This window comes from Hyposmocoma kahamanoa, unplaced genomic scaffold, assembly GCF_003589595.1.
Source record: "Hyposmocoma kahamanoa isolate Upper Pololo Valley unplaced genomic scaffold, ASM358959v1 102, whole genome shotgun sequence".
Lineage (NCBI taxonomy): Eukaryota > Metazoa > Arthropoda > Insecta > Lepidoptera > Cosmopterigidae > Hyposmocoma > Hyposmocoma kahamanoa.
The window spans coordinates 565,086-582,031 of record NW_020653337.1 but is presented as its reverse complement, the minus strand read 5'-3'; positions in this window follow the sequence as shown (position 1 = coordinate 582,031).

Below are 16,946 nucleotides of genomic sequence, written 5' to 3'. Positions count from 1 at the left end.
TTTAATACTTGATTTAAATACAAACCAGAAATGTTGTATAAGAAGAAAATTTCCAAAGTATCAGGTTTCTGAAGTATTAGCTGGCTATTTGCTATAAATATTCTTGTAGGTCATCCATATCCAAATCAAGACTCAAGATAACCACGCATACGCAAAGCCTGGGGTAATCCTAACACATATGTACCTTATAATAAAAGAGTATTAGTAAAGAGTAGAGTACTATATCTGATACTCTTAAATTAAAGACTAGACAAGCCCATGTCCAGCAGTGAGCGTCTTTCAGCTGAAATGATGATGATGAGATTGAAAACTGTGAATTCAAGGCACTATAATGTTTGTTTATTTTTTATTCAACCTTATTACATTATTAGACATTGACACTGTTTGTTAACTATTTGAATTGTGCTATTAATGTGTTATTTAGATATAATGTACCCATTTAGCTCACACTTTATTAAGGTAGTTAAATAAACATGTTAGGCTGCTACCAGATGGACTGCAAGTCTGCAGTTAATGCATGCAGTTGAGCATGCATGAAATTATTATTTCATTACTAAAACCTACCTGATATGAACAGCTAATTAATTTGCTAATATTTTTATGATGTGAATGCCCATATATACATTTTTTGTGCATGTATATTACATACATGCACAAACAAGTATGACAGAAATAAAAAACTGTCTAATGATAAAATATCACTTGCCATCAATCTATTTGATAAAGAAGTTTGAAGAGCATCACATGATAAAATACAAAGAAACTATGACTATTATGTACTTCCACAAAGGAACTACTAGCTATTATACTTACAATGTCTAATAAAATTGCCAAGTTATTTTGTAATGGCAGAGGTGTTTTTGTCAGTGCAGTCGAACATGATGAATTTACTTGATATGCATCATTTAAAAAATTTACTCTACTTCTCCGTATCAAGTATGTACCTAAATTAAGGCGACTGGTTGCTATATATGTTCATTTCCTATTTCCTTTATAGTATGGGTACCAAAATTGTAAGCCAATAATTTGCGTTTTCCTGTATACTTATTTTAGATATTTTTTTATATGTATTCTAACCTTTACCATGGCTTAAAGACCAATATTGAAAGGTGAGAGGTAGCAATACTCTAGCAATGACAATGGACATGGGTTAGTTATTCATGCTTAAGAACCGGCAAATGATGATTAGTATTTGAGTGGGTTATACAGCCCTTCACCACTAAAACCAGCACTGATTACCTACTACTCAGAACCAGATCAACAGATTCATGCTTTCTGATCAAAAACACTGAATTTTTCCAAATGATAATTAAAGATAATAAAACAATGGTCGACACAACAATATGTTTCACCCTCAAGATAAAAGATTAAGATAAAGCTGAGATCAAATAGATAGTCAGGCATTATTTCTGTAAGAAATGTTTTTTATGATTTAAAATGATTTTACTCAATAAACTTTAAGAGCTCTCATGCCAAAAAACTCTTGACGTTGGCTCCGCCCAAATTTGTAAAACAAATATATGCCTGAAGTTCGCGTGACGTGCGATAGGAGAATTTGCGCATTAAAAGTACCAAATTCGTTTTAGTGGAATAACTCTAAAACTAAAGGGATTAAAAAAAAATCCATGGTGATAGTTGTCGATCATGCATAAATATAATTAATTATCTAATTTTTGTCCTAATAACCTGTAGCATTTCGAGGATAAATCGAAAAAATGTGAAAATTAGAGGTCATTTTGTGTTTTTTATCTATAGAGGAAACTTTATTGTTATATGTTTCTGATTAATGTCTATGCTTGAATATATCGTGTAATTACTCATACAATATTTGATTTTTAATTTGATAGTGGATATACCCCTCTAAAATCAAATCGAAGGTTAGGATTTTTTCCTCTGCTCCCTCTTAAGTTACAAGTAACAAATGCTTATCCATTGTAAGTGATGATACTGAACCACGCTAGTTAGCTAACATTCCAAATTATGCAAGAACTTATGACTTGAATATAACAGGCTTATGTGCGGCCGTATTACCTCATATTTCGCTTTTTAATACGCCAAAAAAGGCTTTAGAATGCCACTGACCGGCATGTATTGTACCAGCTTCTAATATAAATGGTTCTAGAAAACTTGAAAGAAAGAAAAATTAAAAGCTGCATGTCACGGAGCTCGGCCTATGAAGTAAGTGCCCTAAAATCCCTATGTACTAAAACGCGGATAGTTTAAAATCACCATGCCGCTGTCACCACCTAAAATAGCAATTAATAGACTATACACAACAGAAATAAACTCCACGGAATGAGATCAATATCATAACAATACACTTACGTTTATTAAAAAGTAACTGATAAAACACACTTTTCTTTAACAACACTACAAGAATGCTAAACAATTGAAACACGAATTATTACTTCCAAAAATTATATCAGTGACGAAATATCAAAGCACAACTGACGAACTCGCCTTGCCTTGCCAATGCCATGAAATCGTTCGTAATGTCAAAATTAAATCAAAAGTCGTAAACAAGTCGAACGTGAAATCTGTTTGACATACTGTGCTACGTTTGCTTACGTTAAGTCGAACATTCGAAAGTAGTATGCGTCACAAACTCTTAACACCGCGTTCACAATATCGTCGATTGTTTCGACGAATGCTTCGTCGAAACAATCGCCCGCTCAACCTTGGTGGAATAAAACGAATCTAGACTCACGGAAGCAGATAACTGCCATCAAAGAATGAGATTTAGCCACTGCAGAATTCCTGCTCACCTAAAGAGATTGAAAATCCTTCAAAATGATAAATGTCCCCATTGTACCGACGAAACAATCGACTTACAACTATCATTTTCACCTGTTCAATACCGTTTTCATCGCCTAATACTTGTGGCAGAAATAAAGGACCTTTGTGTAGATGACAGTGATAGGTATTCCAAAAAACGTTCAATCGTTACTCTCAAGAAAAAATTTATTTAAACCAATATGTAACTTTATATCTAACACTGTGAACGAAATTTAAAGTGTTTTCGTTTTACTTTCTAAGGGTCGTATTCCAGAACTCTACTCAATGTTTAAGTCAGGATTTGAGTATGATTTAAAGCACTAGAAATCACACTCAAGTCCTTGCCATTAGGGTCGTATTTCCAGTGCTTGAAATCATTCTCAAGTCTGCTCAAATCCTTACTTGAACATTGAGTAGAGTTCTGGAATACGACCCTAAGTGTTATATTTTCGTTATGAAAGTGATTATTTTGACGATTGGCTTAAAATGTCAAAGTACCCAGAGCCGTGAAAACCAATAAAATAGTCCCATGGAATTAATAAGTACTTCGTACAACTGGAAAGCTCACTGCAATTATTTTGACATATCAAAATGAACGTTAAATGAATAGCAATAAAATACTTTTTAAATAACCAATATCTCCTTAGAGATCTGAGCTCAAGTGAGACATCTTCTTTCTTGGTGTGTCCCTTTCGCACAATTGCCATGTGAGATATTTGATACAATACGGTAGTTGACTATAAAAAAAAATTGGCATAAAAACAATACGTCATTTTGTCCATGAATATTATAAGATGTTTGTAAATAATACCATACCAACTATGAATGCAATAGGTCGCAAATAAATCAAAGTCTTTATATTATTTAACGATATTTAAATATTATTGGAAAGTTTTATTTGTTTTACATTAGGCAACACTAAAATAATATGGCGTCATCTCTGTTTGTTAGTCAGAAAGAGACGGACCAAGATTTATGACATCTCGCTCGGCGCACGCTTCAATACACAGTAAGCCTTCCAGTTGTACGAAGTACTTATTAATTCCATGAATAGTCCCTATTTTATTAATGGTTTTGACTTAGATACAAGTCCTTTGAGTCATGTCTTCGTTTAATTATCGGATACTCAGTAATATTCCATTGTAGTTCTAATAGATTGTTTTCTATTTCTCTTAAATAACTTAGTTCACTTATTCAGTTTTTTACATGGTTTTTTAAGCGGCGGTAGTCAATATTTATGTTTCACTTGCACATAGATCACTTTATCTTCTATCACTTTGAACAAAAACTTTGAATTCGTAATTAGTGGTATTTTCAGGATAAAGTCTTTTGTAATTTGCTTTCAGTTAAGATATAGTTCTAACTTTCTTCATCGCTATGTTTTTCTTCATAATATACTTAAAATAAAATTAATAATCTTTGTAAATACTATAGTTGTAACTTCAAAAGCCTGCCATTTCCTTATTCGTCCCGCTTCACATATACCACAGAGTACTTTATATATAAATAAGCTGCTAGCGATAATACGTAGATACAAAATGGATTGGAGTAATGCGCGGGTCTTGTATTTTCTAGAACCATATCTATGAAACCGAAGAACTCATTTGAAACCTTAGAATAATAACGCATAGAATGATAGTTTCATATCAAACGAACTGTCACAAGTGAGGCAAAAACCAAATTCATGTAGGCGTAAGCAACTTGTAACTACGCTCGTCGGCACGCACACAAATATACAAATAATGATGCCATGGAATAACATTTCCCTCAAAAGTGGGGAAATTGTATCTTGCTTAACTCATCATTAAGTTAAAGGTGCCTACAGATTTGCCCGACATTGTCGATCAGGTGCCTACAGATGTGCTCGGTTTTGTCGATGAAAAACGAATATAGCACTTATTTGTAAATCCAAGATGGCGGACACGATTTTTCAAAATATGCTATATGGGTATCCTTTTCGAGGTATTTGGGGATGCTCATTACGAATATGGCACTCATTTCTAAATCCAAGATGGCGGACACGAGTTTTGAAATAAATGCAATATGGGTATCATTTTCGAGGTACTTGGGGATGCTCATGACGAATATGGCACTCATTTCTACATCCAAGATGGCGGGCACGATTTTTCAAAAAAATGCAATATGGGTATCATTTTCGAGGTACTTGGGGGTGCACATTACGAATATGGCACTCATTTCTAAATCCAAGATGGCGGGCACGATTTTTTCAAAAAAATGCTATGTGGGTATCATTTTCGAGGTATTTGGGGATGCTCAATGTGAGTATGGCACTATTTGTAAATCCAAGATGGCGGGCACGATTTTTCAAATAATGGCAAGTTGGGTATCGTTTTCGAGGTATTTGGGGGTGCTCATTACGAATATTGCTTTTGTTTGAACTGTCGTGTTTGCCATCTTGGATTTAGAAATGAGTGCCATATTTGTATTGAACATTCCCAAACATCTCGAAAACGATACCCAACTTGCCATTATTCGAAAAATCGCGCCCGCATCTCGGATTTAGAAATAAGTGCCATATTCGAAACCTAAAACCGAAAATGCCATAAGCAAACATTAAAGAAAATAACTGTTAAAATAGATTAAAAAATCGCTTAAGAATGCTCCCCTTTTAAGAAAATAAAATATTTAAATATAACATATTTCGCTTGAGTTACGAAAAGAAAGACATATAATAAGCTATCAAAGTTGTACTGGTGGTGCCAACACTATAGTAGAAACTAGAACTTAAAATAAATAATTATTCAATAAAGCATGAACGCAGAGCCGTTAAAAGTATTATAAAATAATTAAGTGTCCCAATCACTTACAGGAGTTAACGAAAACATTTAATGTTTATTAAAGTAAATATTAGTTCAAGATGCGCAAATAAATCTAAATTACAGGCACCACTAAAATTTACGTAATATAATTATTTTGATACAGAATAGCAAAATGGGGAGAAAAAAAATTCGTTACTTTGCAACACTTTCGTATCTTGTTGCCGCGAAATTATTTTTCTGTTTTAGTGAATATTTACATAAAAATATGAGTTGAAACGCATTACTTACTTGTGGAATGCGATGTTAGTGTCTATTTTATGTTTGTCTGTTGTATTTTTACACCCATTTACCGCACATTTCGTCATTTTTAGCAAAAAATTTTGGAGCTGTTCGCGGTGCAATATGACCTTGAGCACTAACAGCCCGCGCGCTCCTGGGACGCGTTTGGAACCCTCTAACTTGCCTCACTTAGCGTGTGCGGGCTAGGTTTCTATGCGTTATTATTCTAAGTTTGAAACACAAAACATACAAACCACAAAATTAAACACAAAGTTAACGACTCATGGAACCGTATTAATATTATAAAATGGAAGATGTATATGATCTATATGGTTCGTATATACCGCCATGAAGAATTTCTTGTGATCAGTGTATGGCTGCGAACGCACAATAGACACTGAAGATAATGTAAGTATTTTTATACCATACGTAGGTGTCGCGTGCAGTGAAATGCAAACGTTAGTTAATTTTCGAATATATGTAATATATAATAATATTAGATACATATAATATACATAATATTAGATATTCCAAAACCAAGTACCTACTTTGTGTTGTGTTCAAAAATATGTAGTAATTAATCATGTCATGGATTTTTTTTAAAGTTATTTTTTGTTTAAGAAAAAAGTTTTATAATATTTATCCATATCATTTTCGTAAAAATTATTACTAAGAATTTGCTTTTTTTTTAAATAACGTTTGTGATTTTATCATTATTATGCAACCACTTTTAAAACTACGGAATTTATTAGATTTTAGTATTGAAAGTGACACCAAATATAATTACCACGGATTTATATATTTCATAAACTGGGTCGCGCACTTCGATATACCAATATTACAAACTTACACCTTGTTGGGTTATGTTAAGGTTTATTTTAAATAAAAGTAAAAAACCGAGCTACGTGAGATAGCTCGAAGTAGTGGTCTGTCCTTGTCTAACAAATTGCCAAGGCTAAATAAAATCATCTTAGGTAGTGTCTAGTGTATTAACTTTTTTAATTTTGGTCATTGACCTACCAACTTTCGGTTAAATAAAATTAGCTTATGCTTTTGGCAACAAAAGTGGCCAGTGACGTTTGAGAGGCTATAGGTAATATGCTTTTACTGTAACAATACAAAAAAATATATCAACAATGTAACCTTCTATTATGAAGTAGCATATCATATAAGTATACTAATTTGAATTATGAAATAATGTTAGTAGTTTTGGTCATCCATAAGCGGCCACATTTTCAGTAAAAATTTAAAAACAATGTGGCTGGCTGAAACATGAATGAAAGGACGCATTACTACTTTGAAGCCTCTCACTCGGCTCGTTTTATTAACTTAGTGCGCGGTCCAGTTCAATATACAAGGCCGTGATAATTACCCGCTTCGAGTGTTGTCCGAGAATTTACAATAACCTTTTGTTGTATACATTTTAATGAAAATGCATTGTATAAATATTTACGAAAATAATATGGATACATGCCATGAAATACCAAGAGTTTATATTTACCATTGATTGTAGTTTGTATACTTTTCTCTCAAAAAAAGCACATTTAAAAAAAAAACTCGTGTTCTTTGACTCGTGCTCGAAATCACTCGAAATACCGCTCACGACGCGATCGCACGAGTGGCGAATTGGCGATGCGATGCACGACGCGAATAGCGAAGTAACCGTTTACACATGCGTGTCGTGCATCGCATCGCCTATCGCACGAATGTGTGAACGCGTTTCAACCTCTCGACACGATTGCTTCGTCGATTGTTTCGACGAAACATTCGTCGACTTTTTGCCAAAGTCAAGTTAAAAGGTAGGGAAAGTGTGACGTCATTTCGGTTCGGTTTCGAATACGACAGTTTGACGTTCGATTCGGTTATTGTGAATAAAAATGAAAAGAAATCGTACGATATCTAATCGAATCGATCGACAGCAGAGTTATCGTAAGGTTCTGAATCGACCTGCAGGAAAAGAATATGTCATCGAGATATCGCGTATCGTTTCCACATTCACACTACTGGTCGTTATTCACAAAATGTAATCTAGTCAAGTGTGCAGGGGTGCACACTCATGTGTGACACCCATGATCAAGACGCGTTCGTACAATAATACTATACTGGTAATTGTTTTATTACATTCCATCTGAGTAAACCAGGGTTTTTTATGAATAGAAAGGCTATACTTTAAAAAATTGTTTGCCTTTCGATTGAGAGGTTTTAGTTAAAAGTTTTTCCCAGGAATCCAATAGATGGATTCTAGGTAAGGAAGTCAAATCATGGCAATAATTGATATAAGGATGAACATCTCCACAAGTCACCGAGTCTTTAGCTAACTGATCAACTCTTTCGTTACCTTTTATACGCTGAAGACTCGCTATCCATGCTAAAGTTACTGAATAATTTAAAGATTTACATTTAAAAAGCTTCTCTCTAATATCACAGATAACGGAATAACAAGGCTTCATTTTGAATGGGAATTTTTAAATAGCTTGTAATGAACTTTTGGAATCGGTAAATATCACTGATTTGTATAATTTCATTATTATAATATATTCCAGGGCTTTGAGAATGCCTAAGCATTCTGCTCTAAATACAGATGCCTCAGGTGGTCATTTAATTTTTTAAACAATATTGTATTGAGCATGAAAAGCACCTGCTCCCACATTTTCAGCATCTGAACATTTTGAGGCATCTGTAAAAATAAAGTGAGAATCATACCATTCTTCGTCTGTATTAAAGTTGGATAAAGTGGTTGCTTCAATGTCATTTTTATCAACACCGACGTTTGTAACAAATAACAGAACTTAAAGAGAGAGACTCAAAAATGTTAATAAATACATAGGTAAGATGGGAGAGCGGTAAACGGGAGCTTGAAGAACTAAGAGTTTCCTGAAACTAATAATGAGGCAGGTGGGGGATTTGTGTCGCCAATAATTAAGTGAACATATATTATCATCGTCATCATCATCATCAACCCATTTATATGTCCCACTGCTGGGCACGGGTCTCCTTTTAGACGAGGGCTCCGGCAAGTGATGAAAGAGACTCAGTCTTTTAAGGCCTTTCAAAAAACCTCGACTAATTTTTAACGCCTCACGACTAGTCTAGTCTTTTAACCCTCAAGTCTTGAGTTATAAGACTAAAACTGAAGACTAATTCGAGTCAAAGTCATTTAACCCTAGGAAGCTTAAAAGACTTTATAGGATTAAAACGACTAAAACGATTAAAACGACTGGCGCCTCATAGCCTCGGGAGTCGCGAGTCATGAGCCGTAAGGCGTGATTTTATTTCTACCCACAAGGTATTTAATTACGATTAATAGAATATAGACGTAGTTCATCTGCATACAAGAATTTTAGAGAGAAGAATTTTAACATTATTTCAAGAGAATGCTAAGTCACTAGAATATATATTATACAACAGAATATACATTGTACAATAGAGGGCTTAACTCAGATCCTTGTGGGAGTCCTTTTCCAACAACCCGGGTTAGCGTAGTGCCTAAATGAATAATCCTTTCTGAGAGCATAGAAAATATAAATTTTGTCAACATTTGTGACACTTTAAGATCTTTTAATTTTTCTACAAGTTTACATATAATTATATTATCACAAGCAGCATGAACGTCAAACAATGCTGCTAATACAAAGTCGTTGGTGGAAAATGCTAAACTAATATCGGAAACTAAGATACTTATATTTGTCAACAGTACTCATTCCTTTCCTAAAACCGTACTACTAGATAATAAATTATTCCTCTCCATGTACCATTCTAAACGATAGAACCAACCAAATGTTCTGCCAATTTGGCTAGAATAGAACTCAAAGCTATTGGACGAAACTATGAAGAGTCGGAAGGTGTTTTGCCTGGTTTTAGAATGGGAACAATAATTTGTGATCTCCATGAAAGGGGAACCTCCACAGTGCCTATGATTTTATTTACTAAATCCAAGTAATAAGACAGAGTAAAATCTATTAAATTTATAAAGAAGGAATATGGTATACCGTCTTCACCATATGCTCAAGTCAAGACCTTTTAATTCTGCAAGAGAGAATGAACTAATGAGTACTGAATTTGATGAGTATAGATAACGACTGTTTGTGATAGATGGTTCAGAAACTTTTGGCGGTGCGACTTGATCTGAAGTTGACGGTGAAGAGTTGAAAACTGATCTAAAGCTTTTAATATTACGCCACACTTCAGATGGACATGTGTTTGGAGAAAGGGATGCACAAAAAGACATCCATCCATTTCTTTTTTCTGCTTAAGAAATTTCCACGTGTTATTATTAATATTGCAAAGGTGATTATAATTATCAGGTGACATACACATTCTATATCTTTTCTCTGCTTCCTTGCGTCTTTTAATGGCCTCAGAGCATTCTCGATCCCACCAAGGAGGTGAAGGAATTTTTCCAGAGTGGTCACTTTTTATAGGAAACGTCTCATTTGCTGCCTCTAAAAGACACTTGGCTAATGCTTCAGAACAGTTCGTAACTTCAGTCCGGTCTATATTGGGCAAATCCCTAGTCTTATTATAAACTATAGTTTGAAATTTCAGGGCCTAAGTTCCCCAAAGCAATATCAGGAGGTTCGGTCATGCAACTCACATAGAGAAAATATTTACAAAACTTTCCAGGTGTACAGCAATATATACACAAATATAATTAATGAATACTAACTTCAACTATTAAATACTAAGTCAGCCGTGACCATGGGACCTGCAAAGGGCCCGAAACGTCGGTTTGTTTGAAAAAACAAATATACGCGATTTAAATCCGGAAAAATAGTTTCATTTCCTATGTGTAACAATCGCGAAAACCTAAGAACTCATTATGAATACTAACTTCTAAAATATTCACACTACGCAACTCAAATGATCGAATTAATCAATAAAAATCAAGTTCAAATTTTTTATTACACAAAGTACGTCCGCCTTGTTAGAAGTTCCCGCGCTTTTCTCTAATATTTTTGACGTTCCGTTTTTCGTTGTTACGCAAACTTAATTTTATTTTATAGTACACCAATAGTGTTCTGTGACACCAGCACTTTTGAAAATAATGTATAATATTTTAAGTCGCTGAATCATATTTGTATATGTCGAAATAACGTATTTATTTGAAAGAAAGCACTTTTTTCTAATAATGAAAAAGATGTCTATCTCACCACCGACCGCACTGAGTCCTTAAATAAATTAGTCTTTCAACACTGCCACTGACGTTGGCGAAATCGTCGCGCAAAACCAAAACGACGGAATCATAGATACAAAAGTTGAAGTTGAAATTGAAGTCACAAACTGTTGAAATTGAAAAGGACGTCCGATTTCAGTATCTCTTATTAGTTTGTGCATGGATGTCACGGTACATTCTTTGCATAGATCATACACTCTATATTTGTGTAATGTTGTATATTGTGAGATTTTCTCCGTTTTGTTAGCAATAGCAATAACGCAAAATCAACATGTTTTTGTCAATATCGTTGATAAATCTGTGTTCATAACAATAAATCAGGATTTAGATTATTCATCATGTGTGTTTGAATAATAAGTTGGAAATTGTATCAAATTCAATGTTCGTTTACTATAAACATGAGTCAGTGAGCCATTTATCACAGTTCGAGTGCGGCAATTTCAAGGAGACATGAGCAACGCGCAGTATTTAGCATTTGTACTTATCTCATAGACCGGAAACATCTTTTATCAATGTTGTTTTGACGAATTTATTTTACACCAATTTGTGTAACTTTTGGTAAGTTAGTTTTTGCATTGTCTAATTTGTTGAATTTTATACTGCAGGTTTGTAGTTTCAGTATTAGTATAAAATGTTTAATTCTAAAACAACCAAGTATGTTGAAAGTTTAACTGGGTTATTTTGTTACAAATTGTTTATTGAGTAAAGTGATTGTGTTAGAGAAAATAACATTATTTTAAAAATTGAATTTTATATTGGCAGAATCAAAGTATAGACAAGAAAAATGGCGACAAATCAACAAACTCTGCCTCAGAGCATGGGGTCTTCAAATACAGTGTTCATCATAGACCCATGGTTTGATTCATCTTACTTGAAGACACTGCCTGGAATGCTAAAAGCTGCAGTCATTGTGAGTGATGTGATTGTTTTTGTGTCTTGTGATTAATAATCAGTTATTGGACTAGGCAAGGTATATTTCCTAAACTTCAAGGATTATATGTATACATGGAGTAGGTAACACTTCCCGCTGAAATTTCATAATTATTGCATACTATGGTGGTGTCGGTGGTGAATGTATTTAGAAGACAAGTTTTGAATTTTTGGCTTTTATTATTCTTTCTGGGATTTTAGAGGAAGGTTCTATCCACTCTATAGGTCAATATACTTTACCTGTTCTGATCCGTGTTAATGATATAATAATAATTCTTTATTTTGGACCATTAAACATATCCATAGTATGTTAATACGAGAATTTAAAAACAATATGATATGCATAGGCTAAAAAATATCTAAAGAAATGTCTGTGCTCATATGTATCATCCAATGGGTAACCATGTTAATATGTCTACTCAACAATATCTTTACTAAAAATATTTATAGTCTTATAAAATTAAAAAATAGTATATGAGTTTCAGGAATGTAATAGATATAGACAATGTGCTTTTGTAACAATACTGTGCATAGAACAGTTGTCTTTATAGTGCCTTAGCATGAGACTTAATTAGCTTTAATTTGACTTTTTAGATCTGCAACTTAATTGGTTTCATCTGCGTCCAAACGTCTGCATTCTGGTCAAATGGTCGTGGAATCTACTTCAACATTGTAGCACACTTAGGCCTGTGGTTCTCCTCCATCATGCTATTGTTGTACATGTACCATGTTGTGGAGAAGTACCATAATATCAAGTGGCTGAAGATTGAAATGATTGCATGTGTTGTGCTGGCATTCTTGAATTTGATTGCTGCTTCAATTGCTGTGGCGTTTGGATCTACTGCTTTTTCTGCTGCTGGGGTAAGATGTTTTTATTTCAAACTACTTAAAAGAAAAGTTCTTAAGACTTGTCTAAAATAACCTTCACTGTAGCAAACTGTAAAAAAGGGTTTGGGTCCTAATGAGGTATGAGCCCATTCTTTTTGGTATGAGCACAATCAACGTGCCAATGAAACATGACAAATGATGTAAAACAGTTAATAATTAAAAACAGTCAAATCAAAGAAAACGCGCCACAAACAAGTTCATTTGAATTTAGATTTTCAATATTTTTAGATAGAAATTTTAATATAGAAACATTGACTTACAATTATATGGACGTCGGGTCCGCGCTAAAAAGTGTCCGCACTTGTAAGGCGCTAAAATCGTATACAGAGCGCGACACTCCGCTTTAGTCTTCATTTGTTCTACGGACAGCGCGATACTGCGATGACATAACAATTTAAATTTCGAATAGGTTGACTTGGGACATTTTTTTCGTGGTTTTTGTATTAGACCCGTCGTCCATTTATTTGTAAGTCAATGTATAGAAATATCCTTTTTAGATTGGAGTTTAGTTTTCTAACTAAACCAATAAAAAAGATTATATAAAATTCAAAAAAGATTATATCAAATTCAAAAAAGGTTTCCAGTTACGCTAGTTTATTTATTTATTTTAATTATTTATTTATTTGGGATAACAACAGCAATAATGATGGGTTACAAAAAATTAAATTACATATTACAAAGCCAGTAACAGTTATCCTCGATTTATACATTAAAATAAAAACAGAGCATGGGGTGTCCATAAGCGTCATAAATAATTATACAGATTATATACATACATATAATTGTGAAACAAATTAAGTCAACTAAATACGTACGCTTACATACAAACATTGACTTACAAATAAATGGACGACGGGTCTAATACAAAAACCACGAAAAAAATGTCTCAAGTCAACCTATTTAAACGTAGTGACATGTAAAGGAATATGAAAAAGCTAAAACGTTGAATTTAAATTGTAATGTCATCACAGTACTGTCTAATTTTGCTTGCAACAATTGAAAAGCGCAAAAAACACCATATTCAGCTTCTACTGGAAACTTACCAAAATGCACCATATGTATAGCTTCTAGTGAAAAGTACTTGAACACAGGTATAATGGAGTAGCCTTTATTATTTATAAATAAATTTTATATGTAAAAGTTGAATTTTATACAACGCCATTCATTACAAGCTAGGGTGTCTGATTTTTTTTCTTGAGTTTCGAGAATTCTCGTACCCGATTTCTCGAGTTATTCGAGAATTTTTTTAAAAACCGTAAGAAATCAGCTCAATCAACTATAAAACCAAATGTGAACTTTTCGAAAGTTGTTTTGGCCTGAGTGTTCTGAGTTGTGCCCCGAAATAAATTCCATCGTTCTTGGTCCCAGGTTCGATTCCCGGTAGAACCAATTTGGGAAATTAACTTTTGTAAATTGGTTCTGCTCTGGGATTCTGTTGCTCTGATACTCATGGGGAGTATGTACAGAGAGTTCCCTAGTTTCAGACCAGGTGATTGTCTTACAATAGAATACCAAGACCAGAACCATTTAGAAAAGTTAATTTGTTAAATTGATCCTACCGGTATCGAACCCGGGAATTTCTCATCCAGTGCCCACAGTGCAAACCGTTAGGCTATCAAGGTTGTACTATTTGTATTATTATGCATTGTTTGCATGTGAAAGCTACAAATTGCTTAAACTTTAAAAAAAATCCTATTTAATTTGCAGTGTCAGTCTGCTTCAATTGCCTTCTTTGTTCCTTAAGTTGGTATATTTTGTCATTCATCCAACTTTTGATTTTTAATGCATTTTGGCGGTGTAATATGTTCTCTGTTAATACTTGTCACTTTATCCTTAAGTTCAAGCTATGTTTACTGGATAAATTCCTGTATTCTCTCCTTTCTATGCACAGTTCACTCATTGATCACATACCAAAGCTTTAATATAAATTTAATAAAATTTAATATAATGCCTAAGCACCAAACACCAGTTTTTACTAGCAATGCTGGCAAAGCTGTTTTTTTTTTAATTTCGTAAGCCTTTGCTGGTTATGTACATATCCGATTGTCTGAAATGAGCCGAGCAAACAAATTTGTATATTTTCGGGATAAAATGTTCTTCTCGTCGCGATATATATATATTTGTCCATAGTGAGCAAAGTATAGGATCTCAAGGAAAACTGAAATAAATACATTTATTCAACGTAAAGCCAAATTTTCATAATCCTGTAAACCGATTCATAATAAAACCGTTATGCTTTAGGGAGTTTTGGATGCTTATTACAAAGAAAAGACTAAGTTAGCTTAGGTTTGTTTTGTAATAGTCTAAAAAAAAAACCTAAAAAAATACTTTCGGGATTATGGAAATTCATGCATGAATTTTATTCATTCATTTATTTTCTATTGAAAGCAAATAGTTAATTTGTATTATTAGTAATACATATTTAAAGTATATTCTACCAATAATATTAAACAATATTAACATTGGCCTACCAACAAATGGACATCAGGTCTAACACAAAAACCACGAAAAATATGTCCGAAGTTAACCTATACACACGTAGTGACATGTAACGAAATATAAAAAACTAAAACATTTAATTTTAATTGTAACGTCATTGCAGTATTGCCTAATTTTGCTTGCAATAATTTAAGGGCCCAAAAACACCATATTCAGCTTCTACTGGAAACTTAACAAAATGCATCATATTTAGCTTCGACTGAAAATTACTTGAACGCAAGAGTACTGGAGAAGCCTTTCTCGAAAATATTAATTAATTTTTATATATATTATTGTCGAATTTTGTACAAATTCACTTAAAGGTATAATAAAGAGTTGGGCAGATACATACATACAAATATTACTACTAATGTGAAAATAAGCGTGAACTATAAGAAATGTACTGATATTCCAACTAAACGTAAACTCAAGTATCCGTAATTCCGAAAAACCGTTACGCTTTCGAGTAATTTTGATGCTTTTCACAAATACAAAATTAGTTTTTGTTTTGTAATATTCATAAATAATACATTTGACATTATGAAAATTCGAGCTAACGTTTTTTCGGGCAAATTTATTTTCTGACTTCTGATAGGTAATCCCAAGCCGTAAATCGAGCACAACAATATTTTGTTAGTTATTGCTAACGTTTAATAAAAATATCATTTAAAAGGATTAAAAACAAAGCGACTCTATAGTTTCTTTGTTCTAAATATTTCAATCGCTTGCGGTTCGAATAATTGAAAATGACCAAGAAGTTTATATAAGCTTCTTGAAACTGACGTAATGGGTCTCTTTCCACCTTTTGCGCATGCAATGTGTAGAAAAAGAGCAGTTAGCTATTTGATTATTTTGTGTGCTTTTGTAATTAACTGACTTCAAAAAAGGAAGAGGTTCTCAATTCGACTGTATGTTATTTTTTTTATTTTTTTTTTTGTATGTATGTATGTTACGCGATAACTCCGGTATTTGTGAACCGATTTTCATGGTTCTTTTTTTGTTGGAAAGGGGTACTTCCATAGTGGTCCCATTTCATTTTGAAGAAAATCACGTTGGCGAAATCGTCGAGCAAAACGAACGGAGCCATAGATACAAAAGTTGAAGTTGATCCACCTCGAAGGGTGGCTGCTCACGCATGAAAATTTATTTTTAAAATAGCGCCTAACTTTAATTTAGGAGCAATTACTTTAATGGTTGATTTTGCTATTTATCCAATTCAAGGCGTTTTTCTCTCAATATACTTTGAGTAGTGAGAGCCGATTTTTATTATCTCCAGTGTCAAGTCCTGTATAGTGGCGAACTAGGGGATATTTCAATAAAACGGTCGGTTTTTTCAGTACTCTGTACTGAGATTATTTATATTTACGATTCAGTTATATATACGTAATTTAAATACGATAAAACTGTACAAAATAACACTTTTAAATGAGAACTATGATAACACAATATATTTGTTTAGTGAAAATATGATACAAAATCCTGTTTTTACACTTTACTGCAGTAATTTTTACAAGTTATTATTAGGGTACTGCATGATTGACAACCGCGCTGTCACTCGAACAAACGAAGACTGTTGCGCAATTGACGCTCTGTATGCGATTTTAACGCCCTACATGTGTGGACACTATTTAGCGCGAACCCGA